Raw genomic sequence first — 18,697 nt, 5'->3', positions numbered from 1 at the left:
ATAATAATAATAATAATAATAATAATAATAATAATTTATACTCCACTCATCTGGCTGGGTTTCCCCAACCACTCTGGGCAGCTCCCAACAGAATATTAAAAATACAATAAAACAACAAACATTAAAAGCTTCCCTAAACAGGGCTGCCTTCAGATGTCTTCTAAAAAGTTGTATAGTTGTTTATTTCCTTGACATATGATGGGAGGGTGTTCCACAGGGCGGGCGCCACCACCGAGAAGGCCCTCTGCCTGGTTCCCTGTAACCTCACTTCTCGCAGTGAGGGAACCGTCAGAAGGCCCTTGGAGCTGGACCTCAGTGTCCGGCAGAACGATGGGGGTGGAGACACTCCTTCTGGGCCATTTAGGGCCATTTAGGACCAACACTTTGAATTGTGCTCAGAAACGTACTGGGTTCTGCTTTGTATGCAGAAATTCCAGATTCAAACCCTGGCATTTCCCGGTAGTGATGGAAATGGATCCACCCTGGAGAGCTGCTGCCAGTCAGTGTAGGCAGTACTGTGCTAGATTGACGTATTATTCACTTTTATTATCACCTGATGGCAACTCAAACGGTTCCATGAATCTGCTTCACACCTTTGAGGTGTGAGTCATCAAGTGTCGGGTAATATGAAAATATGAGCCGATTTGTCAAACGTTGACAATGTTCCGTTCCTTTAAATAGGAAAGGTAAGAACTTTGAGAGTTTCCCACAAAATCTGTGCCTCCCCAGCAGTGCTTAATCCAAGCAAAAACCTACCCCTTCTCCTCCCCCACCAGGTTTCTTTATTGCTTGACCAGTCACCTTCTCATTTAAATCCGATCACCAGGCAAAACGTCGCTCCATCGAAAAGTCCTCGCCGAGTTGAGATGTGGGGGATTTTCTGGTTGGGATAAATATATTATATATGTCTTTCCATGTGAGCAAAGCTTCTTAATGAATCCATGGCAGGAAATGAGTTGCCTTTGCCAAGGCTTCTTGGCACAATCAGAGTCACGTAGTCAAATGAGCCATTCCGGCAAGAGACAGAGAGTAAGCAATTCAATGAAAGCAACACTTAAGCCATGTGCATAGAGCATATCCTAGGTTTTTCCCCTTTGGGCATCAGGCGTCTGGGTGTGTGTGTTTGTACACTTAAAAAATAATAATCTTCCCTCTATTCTCTCCACCTCCATGCTGTTTTCCCTTCTCTCCCAGGAAATAATTTCACTTTCCAGTCTGGGGAAGGATTCTTATTTCCTCCCCAAATATTTTAAAAGATGTGTGGCCTTATCTAACACCCTCTGTCCTTTAGTGCAAAATCCCTTGTGTTACTGGACAGCATTATTGGGCAACAAAGGAATCCCAACACAACAGTTATGTGAGCAGAAGCTTGTTGGGCAAACAGCAATCTTTGCTTCTGTTTCCTCTTGCAGGTTCTTGTTCTGAAACAGCTTGTTATTGTGTAAGCCATTGCACAACTATCTTGAGTAATAGACTTGTGTTTTCCCTTGCACATCAATGTTCTGCCAGTGCAACAAGCGTCGTTGTTGTTTGTTGTTACTGTTATTATTAATTACCCACCTTCACCCTAAGGTCCTAGGGCAGGTTACAATAAAAAACAAGGTTGAAAACAAGGTTAACAACAAAATAAAGCAATTAAACACACAGAAATAAGGTGTGTCCTAAAATGTGCATCTCCAGTGTCAAAAACCAGGGTAAAGCATTCACCAAAAGCTGTATGCCAGACACAGCTCTGTGGGGAAGGAGTTCCACAGTGTATGGGCTGCCACAGAGAATGCTGTCTCCTGGGCCACTCCCACAAGCTCCTGAGAGTGACAGAACAACCAATAGAGGCCCCTCTGCTGATAGCAACACCTGGGAAGGAGGTGGTCTTTCAGTTATTTGGGCCCAAGTCAGTTAGTCATTTAAACACTGAAGTGAGCACTTTGAATTGGGCCCAGAAATGAACCAGCAACCAGTTGCCAGTTAAAGTGACTTCAATTTAACGCTTCATTGGATCCGACTCCAATGTTTGTGTTTGTGTTTGTATGTGTATGTGTGTTGAGTATGGCAGGGCAAGATTCATTGCTGTGGTCACTGGCCTGCTTTTGAGTATAGGTAAAGGTAAAGGGACCCCTGACCATTAGGTCCAGTCGTGACTGACTCTGGGGTTGCGGCACTCATCTCACTTTACTGGCCAAGGGAGCTGGTGTACAGCTTCCAGGTCATGTGGCCAGCATGTCTAAGCCACTTCTGGCGAACCAGAGCAGCACATGGAAACGTACCTTCCCACCGGAGTGGTACTTATTTATCTACTTGCACTTTGATGTGCTTTCGAACTGCTAAGTTGACAGGAGCAGAGACCGAGCAACAGGAGCTCACCCCGTCGTGGGGATTCGAACTGTGACCTTCTGATCGGCAAGTCCTAGGCTCTGTGGTTTAACCCACAGTGCCACCTGCGTCCCGATGCTTTTGAGTATATTCAGGTTCAAATGGCAAAGCAGACAAAATCCAGTGTAATTTAAGCACATGTGTTGCTGCGGAATAATTGCATCTGATCTTAAATATGGCAGAGTGGCAGAGGATGAAAGGCTGTGCCCCCGCTCCCAATGGTTCCAGGTAGCATTTAGTGTTAGGGTGGCATCTCACATATTGCCAAAAAAGAGAACAAGCAAGGGTGCTAATTTGCATAGAATTTGCACATGGTTGTATATATGTATGTATGCCCATTTCGGCATACTGTAATTAAAGGTAAAGGTAAAGGTACCCCTGCCCGTAGGGGCCAGTCTTGACAGACTCTGGGGTTGTGCGCCCATCTCACTCAAGAGGCCGGGGGCCAGCGCTGTCCGGAGACACTTCCGGGTCATGTGGCCAGCGTGACATCGCTGCTCTGGCGAGCCAGAGCCGCACACGGAAACGCCGTTTACCTTCCCGCTGGTAGGCGGTCCCTATTTATCTACTTGCACCCGGGGGTGCTTTTGAACTGCTAGGTTGGCAGGCGCTGGGACCGAGCAGCGGGAGCGCACCCCGCCGCAGGGATTCGAACCGCCGACCTTTCGATTATAATTTAAATAGAAAAAATAACAACATATCACACCAAAGCAGGGTGGTGGTGGTTGTGACTCGGTGACCCATGTGCCTACCCAGTCTGTGGCCCAGGTGTTCTTTCTGCTATCCCTACAGTTCTTTTATCTTTAAATTGGACTTAGACCAGACATTCCTTCAGATGGAGGACGGTAAATACAGAACAGTCCTCTATAAAGTAGGACACAGCATTGACCACCCTATTTAATACTTTAATATGCTAATATTATATGGACTTTTGTAATGTAGGGGTTGAGCTCTCACCTGCCATACTATTTGCAGTCCCCCCACACACCAGCACTGTTGTTATTAGATGGCAACATAGCCAAGGAAGCTCCTAACAGTTTATGGCCTGAATTTTGTTTTAGTGCTTGGCGTGTACACTCCCTTTGTGCACAGATTTGAGGGGTCCCCCCCCCATTGTACTAGGTAGTGTGCAGAGAACCTAGGCATTTGCAGGTTGTGTAGACTTGGTTCTGAATATTCAGAGCAATCAACAGTGATCCTGTGTACCATTCTCCCCACAGCACTCACTGGCCATCTGAAAAGAGCTATTTCAGTAGGTTGTAGTCAGCTTAAAAGCTGGTGTAAAGAAAGACAGTTCTATTACTTTTGCTTTTTTGGGGGGGGGGTTGCAAAACTAATTTGTGAAAAGTAAGTTAGTGTTGAAACAAAGCAGAGCAAAAGAAAACCATAAGCCCTCTACTCCAAAATGTATACAGTGGTACCTCAGGGTACATACGCTTCAGGTTACATACACTTCAGGTTACAGACTCCACTAACCCAGAAATAGTGCTTCAGGTTAAGAACTGTGCTTCAGGATGAGAACAGAAATCGTGCTCCAGTGGTGCAGCGGCAGCAGGAGACCCCCATTAGCTAAAGTGGTGCTTCAGGTTAAGAACAGTTTCAGGTTAAGTACAGACCTCCGGAACGAATTAAGTACTTAACCCAAGGTACCACTGTATTTATACAGGATCTTTATTTGGGATCTGGCTCTTTATGCATGGATTTACTCCCAGGGATGTGGTGGGCTGTAAGCAAGTGAGCCTGGGAGCTGGGCCTTTTCCCTTGCAGTGCTACAGCTCTGAAACACAAGGCTGTACTGAATGTAGCACAAAATAGTCACCTAGCCTTTTACTTATTCGACTGGGGAAGTGTTTTGCTCCAGAGGAGTGTTGTGCAGATAGCTGGTAACTTTGTTGCACAATAGATTGCCCAATCTGTTTCCTCTGTCACACACCATTGCAACTCACATGTTCCCTAGCACAAGACCCCTTGTGCTAGTAGTGGGCTGGGCTGGGCTGGAAAGTCTTGAATCCAAATCTTTCATCAGTCACAAATTAAACTAGCTCACATGATCATAGCTAATAAAAAACATTTTCACTCCATGTTTCCATTACAAATGGGCTAAATGTGGCTTTACAATAGGCATGCTATTCTCCCCAAATCTGTCTTGCAGATACCCCTACCAATGCTAAGTCAGCTACCTTGCAGATCCATTGTAAGGATTACTGAGAGGCTGTCTGTGAAGTGCTTTGAGCACTATCAGGGATGGAGTCCAAACATCTTGAGTCTCTCTCTCTCTCTCTCTCTCTCTCTCTCTCTCTCTCTCTCTCTCTCTCTCTCTCTCTCTTATTTTTTAAAACTTCATGGTTGAATAGATATGATCAGTTTTAATTTTCTTTTTTAAACGGGGTGAAAGTTGCATGATAGAAACATGTGGTACACACAGGCTCTTTACTCCATTGGCATCCCTAGTCAAAGAAGGATGAGTGTGTGAACATCAGTCAAAAAAATAGTAGTTTGTGTATGTGTGTGTGTACACTGCAGGAGTGGGGAGCCACTACCTCTCCAGATGTTGATAGACTGCAACTTCTGCCATCTCTTACCATTGCGTTGGAGTCAAACAACATCTGGAAGGTATTAGGTCCTTTTCCCCTGGTGTACACTGTGGTCAGTTATGGCTCTGTCATATCAGTGGGATGGTTAAAGTGTTGGACTATAACTAGGGAATCCCACAACCAAATCTCCATTCGGCCTTGAACGATTCACAGGGTGCCCTTGAGATATTCACTTACTCACTCACTCACTCATCCTAGCCTACTTCACAGGGCCGTTGTGAGGATAAAATGGGCTGGGGCTGGGAGAACCATGCATGCTACCCTTTACTCCTTCAATGAATGGTGGGATATCAATACAGAATGTAAATGCTAAACTCTCTGACCTGGTTTGCACAGAATGTTAACCATGGTTTAGTGTTATGATGAGCTGCAGCAAACCTTGATCTTGTGGCCTCCTCCCTTCAACCTGCCTGTGAGGAGGAGATTGGAAGCTTCCTCTTTCATTTTAAATTAACCACAGTTTAGCATTATGTCCAAACCCTAAACTGTGATAAATGGTAGGTGGGATTTGTTGAGAAACAACCCAGCATCTCAAACTATGGCTTGTAGTCTGCTTGTTTCTCAGCAACCATAGTTAACGTTAACCACAGTTTGTCAGGTTTGGATGACTCTGCAACCCCTGTGAGCAAATATGAATCCTGTTAATGTCCATCTTCAGCCTTAGTTTATATTTTATCCATTTATTAAATTTGTATACTGCTCTTCATACAAAGATCTCAAGGCGGTTCACAGCATAAAAATGCAAGATAAAAACAGAAAACCTGAACTTGCTTAAACTTCCTCTCCTTCCATCAGTGTCCAGTTCATCTGGCTTTCATATCACTCCCATCTTCTTCTTCTTTTGTTTTCAAGTGGGAATGAGGGGTGTGTGGGTGTGTATACAGTTACATGGGGGATTGTTTAAAAGAGATTTGCCCCCATCCCATCCCACATGACCAGCCTCAGCTGCAGCTCCCTTCTTCTTAATCTGGAGATAAGTGCGATTATCCAGGGAAGGGCTGTTCTGAGCTTTTGTAACTGTGACAGGGGAGCTTTCGAGCTGCACTTTGCCGGCAGAGCGGAGCTTAAAGCCGGGGAATGAGATTCCAAGCATGGCTTTGCATCTCGTTGCCTGCCGGGAACATGAGCGCAGGGCAAAGATGGGAGTGGGGATGGGAGCTTTATTTGGACTTTGCTTATGAGGTGGAAAAAAGGAAGCAGGAGGGAAAGGCATGGGGGACGGGGGACGATGACAACAACACACACACACACAGACCCGCTTGCCTAGTTTTGCAGTGAAGAGACACACAGATGGTGTGCCCAGCCATCAGCATTCCTTGGGGACTGGCCCCAATGCTGTGTGGAAGTCGTTTTGTTGTGCTTATTTTTCAATGATGCTCTGTTGGGTTCCTGGGTGATTTGCCACTGGGCTGCTTTTTGTTTTTTGCAGTGGTCTTCTTTGATTCTACACACACACACACACACACAGAGAGAGAGAGAGAGAGAGAGAGAGAGAGAGAGAGAGATTTCTTCTATATCCCATCCTTCTTCCCAGACAAGGAGTGGCAGTTTAACATCACAGCAAACCCTGCCTCATAGCAATCTTCACAACTGGTTGGGACATTGGAGCAATCCTTTGTTTTGGCTGGGGGGGAGGTTGTAGTCTCCGCCTGCCCCTCCAAATGCTGAGGTATCCCATTAGATCAGCAGACTTTTGCAGCAGGGGGCCGGTCCACTGTCCCTCAGACCTTGTGGGGGGCTGGACTATATTTTTTTTGGGGGGGGGAATATGAATGAATTCCTATGCCCCACAAATAACCCAGAGATGCATTTTAAATAAAAAGCACACATTCTACTCATGTAAAAACACGCTGATTCCCTGACCGTCCGTGGGCCGGATTTAGAAGGCGATTGGGCCAGATCTGGCCCCCGGGTCTTAGTTTGCCTACCCATGTGTTAAAAGGATCCGGGGGGAGTGGCCATGTCCATGTGCCCTGGCGGTGCCAGGGCCGAAGGCACTCCCCCAGACAGCAGTCCCTGCTGGGGTCACCCTATTGGATATAAGTCTTAGGAACCCCCACCTGGATTGACCACACATCATTTCCGGTGGGCAGGCCGGAAGTATTTAGATTGCCCCATGCCCAAGCCAAACCTCTTTCATCTGCATTCAGTAATGTTGTGGCCTGTTTTGACTCACGAGAGCTGGTGCAGCACCATAGTTGAAGGTGGACCCTCAGGCTTTGCCTCACATGCAAGCCAGCTAGCATCTTTAGAATCTTGAAATGCTTGGGACCTGGAGACCCTCAGGAGATGCTTCTCCCCTTACATGCTTCGATCGTCACCTGAACCGCAGTGGTTGTTGTTGTTTAGTCGTGTCCGACTCCCCATGGACCAGAGCACGCCAGGCACTCCTGTCTTCCACTGCCTCCCGCAGTTTGGTCAGACTCATGTTTGTAGCTTTGAGAACACTGTCCAACCATCTCATCCTCTGTTGTCCCCTTCTCCTTGTGCCCTCAATCTTTCCCAACATCAGGGTTTTGAACTGCAGTGGAGGGTGTTCCATTAAGGCGAATGGGGTGCCACTCCACTAACCACAGTCTGCCTTCAGCCAGCCCCACCTGCCTCCCTTCTTACATACGAGTTATGCATTTATTTATCGTTAAATGACTATAATGCCCTTCCTCCCAAAGGAGTCCTGGGCAGCAAACACCAAAATGTAAAAGCAATACAATTAAAAACAAAACAAAACAGTTGTTTAAAAGAATAGGAAACCTCTAAAAAACGTGCCTTCATATGAGTGGTGCATTCTTAGAATAATAGAGTTGGAAGGGACCACAAGGGTGATCTAGTCCAACCCCCTGCAATGCAGGAATCTATTGCCCAAGGGGAGGCTCGAATCCACAACCCTGGGATTAAGAGTCTCATGCTCTACTGACTGAGCTATCCCAGTATTAAAAGCAAAATGGTATTGAAACTGTTGGTTGCATCCAACTGTGTTTTAGATGGAGTAGACTCATTGAAATTAATGGACGTGACTAATTTAGGAATATGGGAAGCTGCCTTATCGTGGGACAGACTATTGATTCATCTACACTGACTGGCAGCAGCTCTCTAGGGTTTCCACCAGGGGTCTCCTTCAGCCTTACCTAGAGATGCCAGGTATTGAACCTGAGACCTTCTGTGTGGTGTAGTGGTTAAGAGCGGTAGTCTCGTAATCTGGGGAACCGGGTTCGCTTCCCCGCTCCTCCACATGCAGCTGCTGGGTGACCTTGGGCCAGTCACACTTCTCTGAAGTCTCTCTGAAGTGGGGGGACTTTTTCATTCTGAGGGCCATATGCCCTGCTGGGCAACGTTCCGGGGGCCACATGCCAGTTGTGGGTGGAGCAACAAATGCACATGTTACCTTCATATAAGTAGATGAGTTTCTTCCTCTCTCTCTCTCTCTCTCTCTCTCTCTCTCTCTCTCTCTCTCCTTTCTCCTCCTTCTTGGAATGTAAGAGGCACTGTTTCAACCTGGCAGAAACACTCAAGGAGGGTGCAAAACACGATCAATGATGGCAGAGTTTGTTGGGCCAGATAGAGAGGACCCGAGGGCCACATTTGCCACTGGTTGCAAAATTCCCCAGTCCTGATTGAGAACATCCAATATTTCCTTTCAAGTTCATCCTTATTAAAGGGCTTTGCATTTGCAAATATAAAGGAAGTTAAGCTGCGGATGGATAGATTTTGTGTGTGTGTGTGTGTGTGTGTGTGTGTGTGTTTTCCCTTGCTCAGAGGCAGCTCCAGAGGCTAGAGGAGAGAGCCATTCTATGCTAATCAGCACAAAGCAGCCGCTCTCTGAAAGTGGGGAAAGGGGTCGCTTTCTTTAATTCAAAGCGTATGCTGTCAATTTGAGCTTCACCTTGTAATCTTCCAAGCTGGAATTTGGCCAGTGGATTTGCATCAAGCAACCGATGGGTGGTGGTGGCAGCGGCGGCAGCTTGCCCTTACCCTGCTTTGAAAAGCTGGCAAGCAACACTTCCAAATAGGTGGGCAGCGGATCAGAACAGGCTCTGCTGGCTTCCTCCCTGCTACTTTCTGGACAGAATCCCCTCCTATGGTGCTCCGAATTGGGCAGCAGGTTGCAGTCTCTTTCTCTCTCTTGATGGATTTCATTTCTCAAGATTTTGCAGAATATTATTATTATTATTATTATTATTATTATTATTATTATTATTGGATTCCTGCCTGGTTACACACACACACACACACACACACACACACACACACACACACACACACTGGCTTGCATGCCAGAAAGAAATGAAACCTAAAAACAAAGTAAGCTGACAAGCACAAAACCAATAGCAATTAAAGACAAGCAACCATTTTAAAAGCAGCAGAATTGACAATTAGTCATTTTAAACTCTGGACTTACGGGTCTATTTTTGTCTCGCCCTCCTTTTTAGTTTAAATGGCTACCGGTTGTATCCAACCTTAGTCTCACTCACTGAAATTAGTAAACACAGTTCACTTAGATCTATTTAAGTGGATCTACTCTAACGTTAACATGGTTAGAGACAGATCAATATTTATTACCTCACTTCAGCAAGACCTGCTGTGTTTTGGGGCTTCTGTTGAGTGTTGCCCCAGACATCTGCCCCAAAGTCCTGCCCGAAGGGCACCACTACACACAATAAAATATCGGGAGGCCAGTGGTTTTATGCTCCTTCCCTCTTCTGGTTCAAATTTCTCTTGTTAGCCTTAACCAGCAAACTCATTCATTGCCAAAGTAGTCCATGAGGAAGGTGAGTTTAGTGGGATTGTGTAAGAAAATAAGAATTGTGTAGCTGGGTGAAACCAAGCCCCAGGTTGCCCACTGCTCTGTCTTCCAAGAACAGCCAGCCAAATGCCCCTAAGAAGTTCTCATAGTCTTGGAGATTGCCATTGACAACCCATGAATGCATCTAGCTATACATGCCTGGGCACTCCTTGGTTACTATTCCCTTCATGCAGGGCAGTTGAATGTGTGAATGTGAGTTTGGAAAGCATTGTTCAAAGGCAATAGAAAAGTTACGCTGGTTGTGTTGTATCTGTGTTGTTCCATTTAGAATATTTGTTTGATGATGCAGTCATTGTGTGATGAGCAAGCTTATGCTTTAATCCAGAAGTGGGGGGTGACAAAATACTGCTTCAAAATCCCACAAGCCCTCTTGACGTAATCAAAAAACAGTAGTCGGACAGCAGAGGTTATGAGATTAACCCCACCCAATGGACTAGAATGTGGTCTAAACCTCCCTTTAAATCCATATCAGTGAAAGGTAAAGAACTCACCCTAAAACTCATTTACAGATGGAACCTAACACCAAGGAAACTAGCACTAATACGCCCAAGAACCTCACCAAAATGCTGGAGAGGATGCACATCCACAGGCACATACCTCCACGTGTAGTGGGAATGCCCCAAAATCCGATTCTTCTGGACAGCAATCATACAAGAAATATGCAAAATAACAAAAGAAGTATTAGAAGTCACCCCAGAACTGGCCCTACTAAACATCTTCCAAGATAATAATGTCCATTCACATCATAAAGAATTCATAATCTACCTACTCTCAGCAGCCAGAAACATCATAGCCAGACACTGGAGAGACCTGTCAGGAGTAAATCAAATAGTATGGGAAACAGTCCTATTAGAAAAAACTAACCAATAAACTGAAAATGACACAGGGACAAATAGAAGAAGATGGCTTCCTTTTCATACATAGTCCAACAAGATGATAAAAATCCACCAACAGCATACAAATCAATCTGGCTAACCTGATTAAACGCACACACCACTCACACACAACAACAAAGCTCACTACAGCCATCCAAAGACTCTAGGCCACCACCACCCCATCTTCTCTCACCACCAAGGAAACACAATGAGCGAATAATAAGAGAATCCATACAAGTACAAGCTGACACATAATCGCACACGTACACTAAGTAAAAGAATAGAAGCATAACCACCTGACCTCACTCCACTCATCATACCCTCTCTTTCCCCCCTTTCCCCCAACCTAATATTGCATATAATACTAATGTCTCACAACAAATGAAACTATATTGTAGAAATCACAATTTGAAAAAAAGAGACAACGCACATGTTTTTGTTCAATAAGAACTCATATAGAAGTTGGGAATGACTATGGACCTCCAGGCTTCTCTGTTCAGCTTTCAGAGCTCTCCCCGGGCCGCGCCCCTCTCTGGACTTGTTTCACAATCTGCTTGAGTATTTTTGCCTGCTTGGAATGTGTCTTTGAACAATGCCTCTTGCTCGACTGCGGATGTCAGAGCAGGATCTGTGAGTGTTCATAGAAACCAGCCTATTGTACAATGTAAAATGTACACCCACTTTTGCGTCTGATGTCACCCATCACTAGCACATCGGCCCTGGAAAGTTGCCCGCGAGGAAATGTGTCCCTCGGGCTGAAAAGTCTCCCACTTGTTCCTGCTTTTAGTTCATCTGGTCTCAGGGCCGGCCCTACCATTAGGTAACTGCCTTGGGGTAGAGGATGCTGGAGGGCGGGGAGTCATGGTCAAGTGATGGAAGACAACCTGCTCTGCACCGCTGAATCTAGTCAGGTTCCCTCTGCGCTATGATTTCAGCCTCGACCCTACGCACCCCACCTGCAATATGAAGATTACACGTAGTATTGATCTACCGTACAGGACTGAGAAGTGCTCTGGGCACTAGAGTTGTGCTATGTCATTCCTTTGTGTGTGTTTTTGCTGTGAGTTGCCCAGGATGTGATGGGTTAATATGTAGCCCCTTTCCCAGCTTCTTCCCTCCATGCTGCTACCGCCACCACCACCACCATCACTGTCTCACCTCCTCCTTCCTCTGTATGCAGCAGGCAAGCCTTCAGCCTGGGTTCCTGCCCTGAGCTGTGTTGCTAGGGAGCCGCCAGCCTAGGCTGAGCTATGCAAGGGAACAGCCTGGCCTGTCAAAGTGTCTGAGATAAACCATAGGCCAGACTCTCTACAGCTGGGCTCAGGCATGCCTCAGCTCTTGTCTGGGGCCTGGGAATGGCCTGGGTCTGTGAGGTTCAAGGGCAAACTTGCTATTCATTAGTTGGGGGTCCTTGACATTCCCACTCTGTCTCTCTCTCTGTGTGTCTCCTCTTTCCCTTATTGCAGTGCTTGTGTGTTTTCTCTTCCCTCCCCCTCCCCAACTCCTATCCTCCTTTTGATGCATTCCTGGGTGCCACTGCTGAAGCTACTCCCCCCCTCTCTGTAACCCCCCCAATCCTCTCCCATGCATAGCCCTCCCCAGGAGACAAGGGAGGGATGGAGAACAATGGTCCAAGTGAGCCTATTCAGAGGAGGAGGCCCAGACGGACTTGGCTGTCTACCTCCTTTGCCTGCCTGTGTCCCTTGAAGTTTGCTCTCCGCGCCCCATATTTGTGTCTTCTCATCTGAACCCCCTTCCTGTTTTTGCGAGTGCATCTGCAGGGGAGAGATTAGGGGGCTCAATTGACTTTGGATTTCAGATCATTGATGTCCTTATTATCTTGATATTTGCAGGAAATTGTAATTTGAGATAAGGAAATGTCAGCTGCGTGTTCTCTCCCCCCTCCACCCATTTCCTCTGTCTGCAAAGAACCCCCCACCCCACAAAGCACAGGCAAAGTTGTTGCTTAAAGAAAAATGTAAATGATTGCCTTAAGAGGAGCTTCAACTCAGCACAAGTGAAAGAGCTGGCAAAAATCTTGTGTGTGTACACACACACACACACACACAGCTCCAGTAACCACAGGAAAAAACATGCTGCGTAGGCAGAACTCTGAAGCTCCCCTACTTTCCCTCTCTGAATGGAATATTTCTTACCTTTTTAGCATCTGAGTCTCCCTGTAATTATCCAAGACAAACAGCATGTGCAATTGGTTTAAAATGATATTTTCCCCCCACCCCAGGCCCCTGGAGCAGAATGGAGGTGTAATTGTGCTAAGGAGTTAGCAGGGGGAGAATATGGCTTTTTTTTTTTTTTTGGTCGTTTTGAGTTGGAGGTCTTCAGCCAGGGAAAGGGTATGAAAAGCCTTGATTTGCATAAATAGCATGTGTCTCTACAAAAGAGAGAGGGGTGGGAGCAAGAAGAGAAGAAAGAAAGATATCAGGGGCTTGCAAAATTCAATTGAGACTAGAGAGGGAGGGGGGGCAGAAAGGAGGGTTGAAAAAATTGACAGTGAAAGGGGTTTTGCTAAGTAATACCCTGGCGAGATTAAATTGTCCAGAAAGTTTCTCCCCGTGTGCTGATGAAATGGTTGATGGGGTGAGGCGAAGGAGGAGGGACGGAATCCCTCCTTTCCAAAGGGCATGAATAGAAAATTTGGCAAAGGGAAGGAATCCGATTAAGCAGAAAAATCCCTGACATTTTATTTATGATGAATGTGTGTGTGTGTGCGTGTGCGTGCGTGCACCTTTTGGTCAAAACCTCACACTTCCAGTTTGCTGTGGTGTTGCTCTCCAAGTCCCAACAGAACCACCAGCTTTCTCAGTGGCTGTGTAACAATAACAGCCATTTGACGAACGGGAGCAGAATTTGTTCAGGGCCTCGGAACAGAGGCAATGGGTGAGTTATTGCAGTGATTTACTCCAAAGCAAACGACAGGTTTATCTGAACACACCCATCCCATCTCAGATAGATTATCCTTGGGCAAAGGTGGAGATTGCACCTGTGTTTTGACACTGTTGCAGGGTGATCACCTTCGATTGTGGTTTCGGCATCTCCCCAGCCCTAGTCAACCATCAAGAAAACATGGAATAAAACACACACCCAGCATTCTTATTTTTTGCAAGGGGCCTTGGGCTGCCTTTGCGAAAGCAGAAATTAAAAGAGAGCAGGGTCTCCCTATTGCGTCGCTAGTCTCGCCTTTATTTATCCGAGGTGCAAATGTGCAAACTTTGGGATAGCAGATGGCAGAGCCTCTTCTCCCACGGACGGGGTTGGTGCCTGGGTGCCTGTGTGTCTCCTGCCAATTAGTGGCTCCCTCTCTTTGATTTACACAGTAGAGGAACCCCCCCCCCCACACACTCCTTGCTTGCGAGGCAGAGAAGGAGCAGGTGCTCCTCTCATCAATTTGGCATTGGCTCACTCTGCCGACATCGCTTGAACCCTGGGTTGGGAACTCCTGAGCAGCTGCTCCTCTGGCAGGCTGCTGCAGAATCATCTTTACCTGGTTATCGCATCCTGTGCTAAGAGCTGGTGTGACAGTTTTATCATAGAGGCTGCTTCATTGGGGCAAGTGGGGTGCTGCCCCGTCAACCTCACTTGTGCCCTCAGCCAGCCCCTCACCTTGGCTACCTTCTTACTTACACCTAGTCCAGGGGTGGCACTGCCTGTCAGCTTCCTCCACCTTAGTCTCAGTGTTGTTCTTGTAGAACTCAGCAGGAAAGAGGGTGGGGACAAGACTAGAATGCCTGTCATTGGCTCTCTGGCGCCACCTACTGTTAGCCTCCCTGCCTTCTGCCCTACCATTCTCAACCAGCACCAGCCACCACTAGATTTATGGCTTCTCTCAAGGAATCCTAGGGATTGTAGTGGTGAGCAGGCTTGGGAATTCTCCCTTGGTTATCTCTAGCCACCCGCTTAGAAACCACAGTTCCTGGAGGCAGGAGGTCTTAAACCAGTTTGTGTCTGTAGTATGTATAAATCTGCCCTTGATTCGATTTGAGCTCCAAGGCAAAACCAGCACAATTTCCCCCCTAGACAGTAGAACGATATGAGTAGATTATTTTCAAGGACAGAATACTCAGAGCTCACTCAGAGATCCCGTGGCAGCATATGAGGCTTATTTTATCAAAGTACTGGACTGATCTTCTTCACCTTTAAAGCTTTATTGTGAAAAAATGTATACAAAAGGCCAAAAGGGGATCTACAGCTGTCACCTGTATGCTATTATCCGTATTCTAACAATTTTAGGAATTGGGAGATCAACAGATGACTTAGGGGATATTGTTGTAAACTCATGTTTATATATACATGTTTATTTCACATGCAGTTTTGGTTGTCTGCTCATAAATCATTTTTGTACAATTTTCATTGGATCTGAGTTCCTTTGACATTGTCTGTCTTCTTTTGCATAATTGGAGACCTCTCATTTGTTTTGGTTGGGTAGGAATCAAACATTCCTTTTTAATTGGGTCTTTGGCTTTTAACTATGGTTTTTTTTTTTGCGTGGGTGGGATGTTTTAATGTTGGGGTTTTTAAAATCTATGTATGTGGTTGCTTTTTGCTTAAAATATTGTAAGTTGCTTTGAGGTGCCATAGCTAAAACAACAATTAATAGAGATAACAATAACAATAATAGCAATCATCTACATTGAAAAATTTGCCATGGCCTAGAGTGATCTAGGCAATTTATTGTGTTGATTTGTGGTTTCAGAAGAAGCCATTTGAACCAAATTATTTTCTTGTTTTTATAGATTATTATGATGGGGAATTTCGAGAACTTGGAAAACATTGATTTTTTTGGTCACGTTTACTACGGATGAAGGCATGCCTGTTTCACATGGACCTGATTTTCAAGCCATCTTTCTTCAGGATACCCTACACAGCAAGAACTTTCTTGGGACTCTAGGCTTTGCATTTTCTGGATTTTCTAATGAGACAGGGGAACTGGGCCAGAAAAGGCCATCTCTGGACATGGAAATGGGACAGTGTTGGGTCTCCATCTTTCTAGGGTCTGCCATGCTTTGCTGATTTGGATCACACATGGAAACCAAGAGCAGCTCTGTACAGCTAGATGCTGAAGGAGGAGGAGGAAAACAACCATGGCAAAGAAGCAAATGTCTGAACTGTGAACTTTCTTATCTGTAGTCATTGATGTCATTAAGAGGGATGTGATATCATTGATATGGCTTGTGACTCAATGGAGATAGACAGCTGGGGGACCTGAGCTGATTGTTGGGGGCTGAATTCACCTAGGATCACTTAACCTTTTTGGCACAGGCATCAGAAAATGACCGGGCCAGTAGCTTTTCAAAATTATACCTATTAGAGACATGTATTTTCCACTTTGACTTGTCTACACCATATTGAGTGAGTTCTTGGGTGAAAACTCAGGTGACACATGATGCTATGCAGGACTGTTAAACATCAGTGTAGCTTCTGAAGTGTGTATTTTTTCACCAAGGAGTTCCCCCATGCCTCCAGATTTCAAGGGAAGATCATTGATTGGGGAAGCTTGTCTGCTGTTCCTGATCTTAACTCAGGAACCTAGGATTCCCTAGGACCTAGGACTGGGTCTCACACCTGTCTGCAAGAGTGCTGCAGTATTCAACATGAATTGCAGCTTCTGGGTCAAGCACAAGGGAAGCCCCACATGGAGAGCATTGCAACTAAACCAGTTTTGATGTTTTGGTTGGGCTCCACAACATGACATCACATGGTAACAACATTGCAGGTATGGTCTGAAGGTAGGGTCTGGGTCTGGTCTGTGCCTAAATGGGTGACTTCCTGGGAACAATACAGAGTCTGTGATGGAAGAAAAGCAGGCTATAAATGTAAGAAATCTAATAGAATTTTATCACAAATTATGCATGTACAAATTCATTTTGTCTCAAATGTGTACATTTCTAAACCTATTTTAGCCTAAAGTATCTGTTTCTAATTCATGGTTGTGGGGGAGGCAAGCCAAGAACAGTTTCTCAGAATTTGGAAAATCCAAAAATTGAAAGATAATTAAGTTCCAATTCTCTACATTAAGTCTGGGAAGCGCTGATCAGTTCTTTTAGCTTCAGAACTGACAAAACAAATTCCTCAGGCATCTCTAGTGCAGAACAGTAGGTCGCTGCAGTTTAATTTTAATGCAAAGGACAATGACATTGTGGTGTAGCTGTTGGAGTGTTGGATTAGGAATGGGAAGACCAGGGTCCAAGTGACTGTGTGATTTTGGGCCTTTTCATCTGAACCTACCTCACAGGGTTGTTGTGAGGACAATAGGAGGGGAAGTATGCATACCATTCAGTGGGTCTTGATTTTTAGTAGATGGTATAGGGTTGTGTGATAAGTCCCATGTCATTTAATGCCACCTTCTCTATGTGCTCCATTTGACATCTGAGGTGCTGGCTAGGATTGCAGTGGTTTGCTTTGAAAATAACACATTCCCCCGTTTTATATATTGTATTTTATCAATGTTAACTGCCACATGCGTAACTGATTAGTTGAGTGGTCATTTGAAAAAGAGAGTGGTGCTCCTGTACCTTTGATAGTTGATTCCAGCAGGTGTGGGTTCTTGTCATGCTCCTATTTAAAGGTGCAAGAGCCCATTCCTCCCGCACTGCTCTTGGCTGCCCTAGGTATAAACACACTGATCTTGTATGGCATAGCAGGTAACAACACAATTTTCTTTTTTAAACGGGGCTTACTTCCAGGTAGGTGGGTAGAGGATGCACTGGAAACAATGGGAGTGTACTTCTGAGTACACTTGTGTAGGATTGCATTGTGAGCTATCAACCAGAAGGGTCCCCAGGCTTCTGCTATGAACCTTACAGAAGTCACTCACAGTCTCACCCTCTGATCCCGTATGCAATGTGGGGATGGCATGAGACTTACCTTAGAGCATCCATTTCCAACCTTGTGCCCTCCCAGCTGTGTTGGACTGCAACTCCCATTGGCCCCAGCCAGGGCAGCTGTTGTCTGGTTGGGAGTGATGAGAGTTGTAGACCATAACAACTGGTTGAAGAAGTCTGACATATGGGATGGTTGGACTACAATTCCCATCACCCCTGACCATGGGTCCTGTTAGCTAGGGATGATGGGAGTTGTAGTCTCAAAACAGCTGGAGGGCCGAGTTTGGGGATGCCTGGATTATAGCAAATGTGAAGCATTTCCAACACTCTATAAATGCTGAAGTATGAAATGCTAGAGTTGCAATCCTGTATCCACTTAGCTGGAGGCAATGTGAGTAGATATGTATAGGACTGTGTAGTCATTGGCCAGATCTGCGCTGGGTTGATTTCAAATCTTGTCATTTGGATATGTTTCTCTTTTCCAACATGCTTTTGATGTTTCTGCCATTTAGATTCTTATTTTGACTTGGTTCCCTATTGGCTATCAATTCTGTGGTTTTATTGCTGCCTTGCCACTTGTTGCAATGTGTTTTTATATTTCATTGTTGGGCGGTTGTTGTTGTTGTTTTTTACATTGTTTATGACTGCCTTTAGCACAAAAACCAAAAAACCCAATACTTGTCTGTAATCCAATTCCTTATTATTATTATTATTATTATTATTTATTAAAGTTCAATCATTGTGACAATAAATCATTTTGATGGTTTCACAAACAACCTCTCTGTGTGTTTTTGCTGTGGCTGAACAACAGGGTAGATGGAATGCAGATGTTCAATTTTTTTGATGCCCTTGGTAGCCAGCCATTATATTTGGTTGCCACCCAGTTAGGGTGGTATTTTAGAGAGGAGTCCACTTCCCCTTCAGAATAACCAGGCCTCTTGTCCCCCAGCAACAAGGCTGGCAAAGGCAATTCTTTGTAAACATGCATGTAGGATCAAAATAACAATAATCTTAATTTTCACATATATGTTTATGCATAGGCATAGCCGGGGGGGCAGCTGTCCCCTATATCAAGTAAATACATAAAGACACTTAACTGAAAGTAGAAATTGCAGGAATATCTTGACAGATTTTTCTGAGCACTTGGGGGTCAAAAGAAAGCAATTTAAAACAGTTATTGTTGAGACATTTCATTCAGAATCAGCTAGACAGAGCCAG

General features: G+C 45.3%; 1 long non-coding RNA gene across 2 annotated transcripts in view; it reads left to right on the top strand.

The window, feature by feature from the left end:
- Positions 1 to 18,219, top strand: part of LOC310831796 — a 97,711-nt gene extending 79,492 nt beyond the window's left edge. For both annotated transcript variants that reach the window (XR_014557959.1, XR_014557960.1), the window contains exon 4: positions 15,392 to 18,219. This is a non-coding gene — a long non-coding RNA (uncharacterized lncRNA). The remainder of the gene's footprint in view (positions 1 to 15,391) is intronic.
- The last annotated feature ends 478 nt before the right edge of the window (positions 18,220 to 18,697 follow it).

Source organism: Podarcis gaigeae (assembly GCF_964106915.1).
Source record: "Podarcis gaigeae genome assembly, chromosome: 14".
Classification (NCBI taxonomy): domain Eukaryota; kingdom Metazoa; phylum Chordata; class Lepidosauria; order Squamata; family Lacertidae; genus Podarcis; species Podarcis gaigeae.
This window is presented reverse-complemented; position numbering and strand designations above follow the sequence as displayed.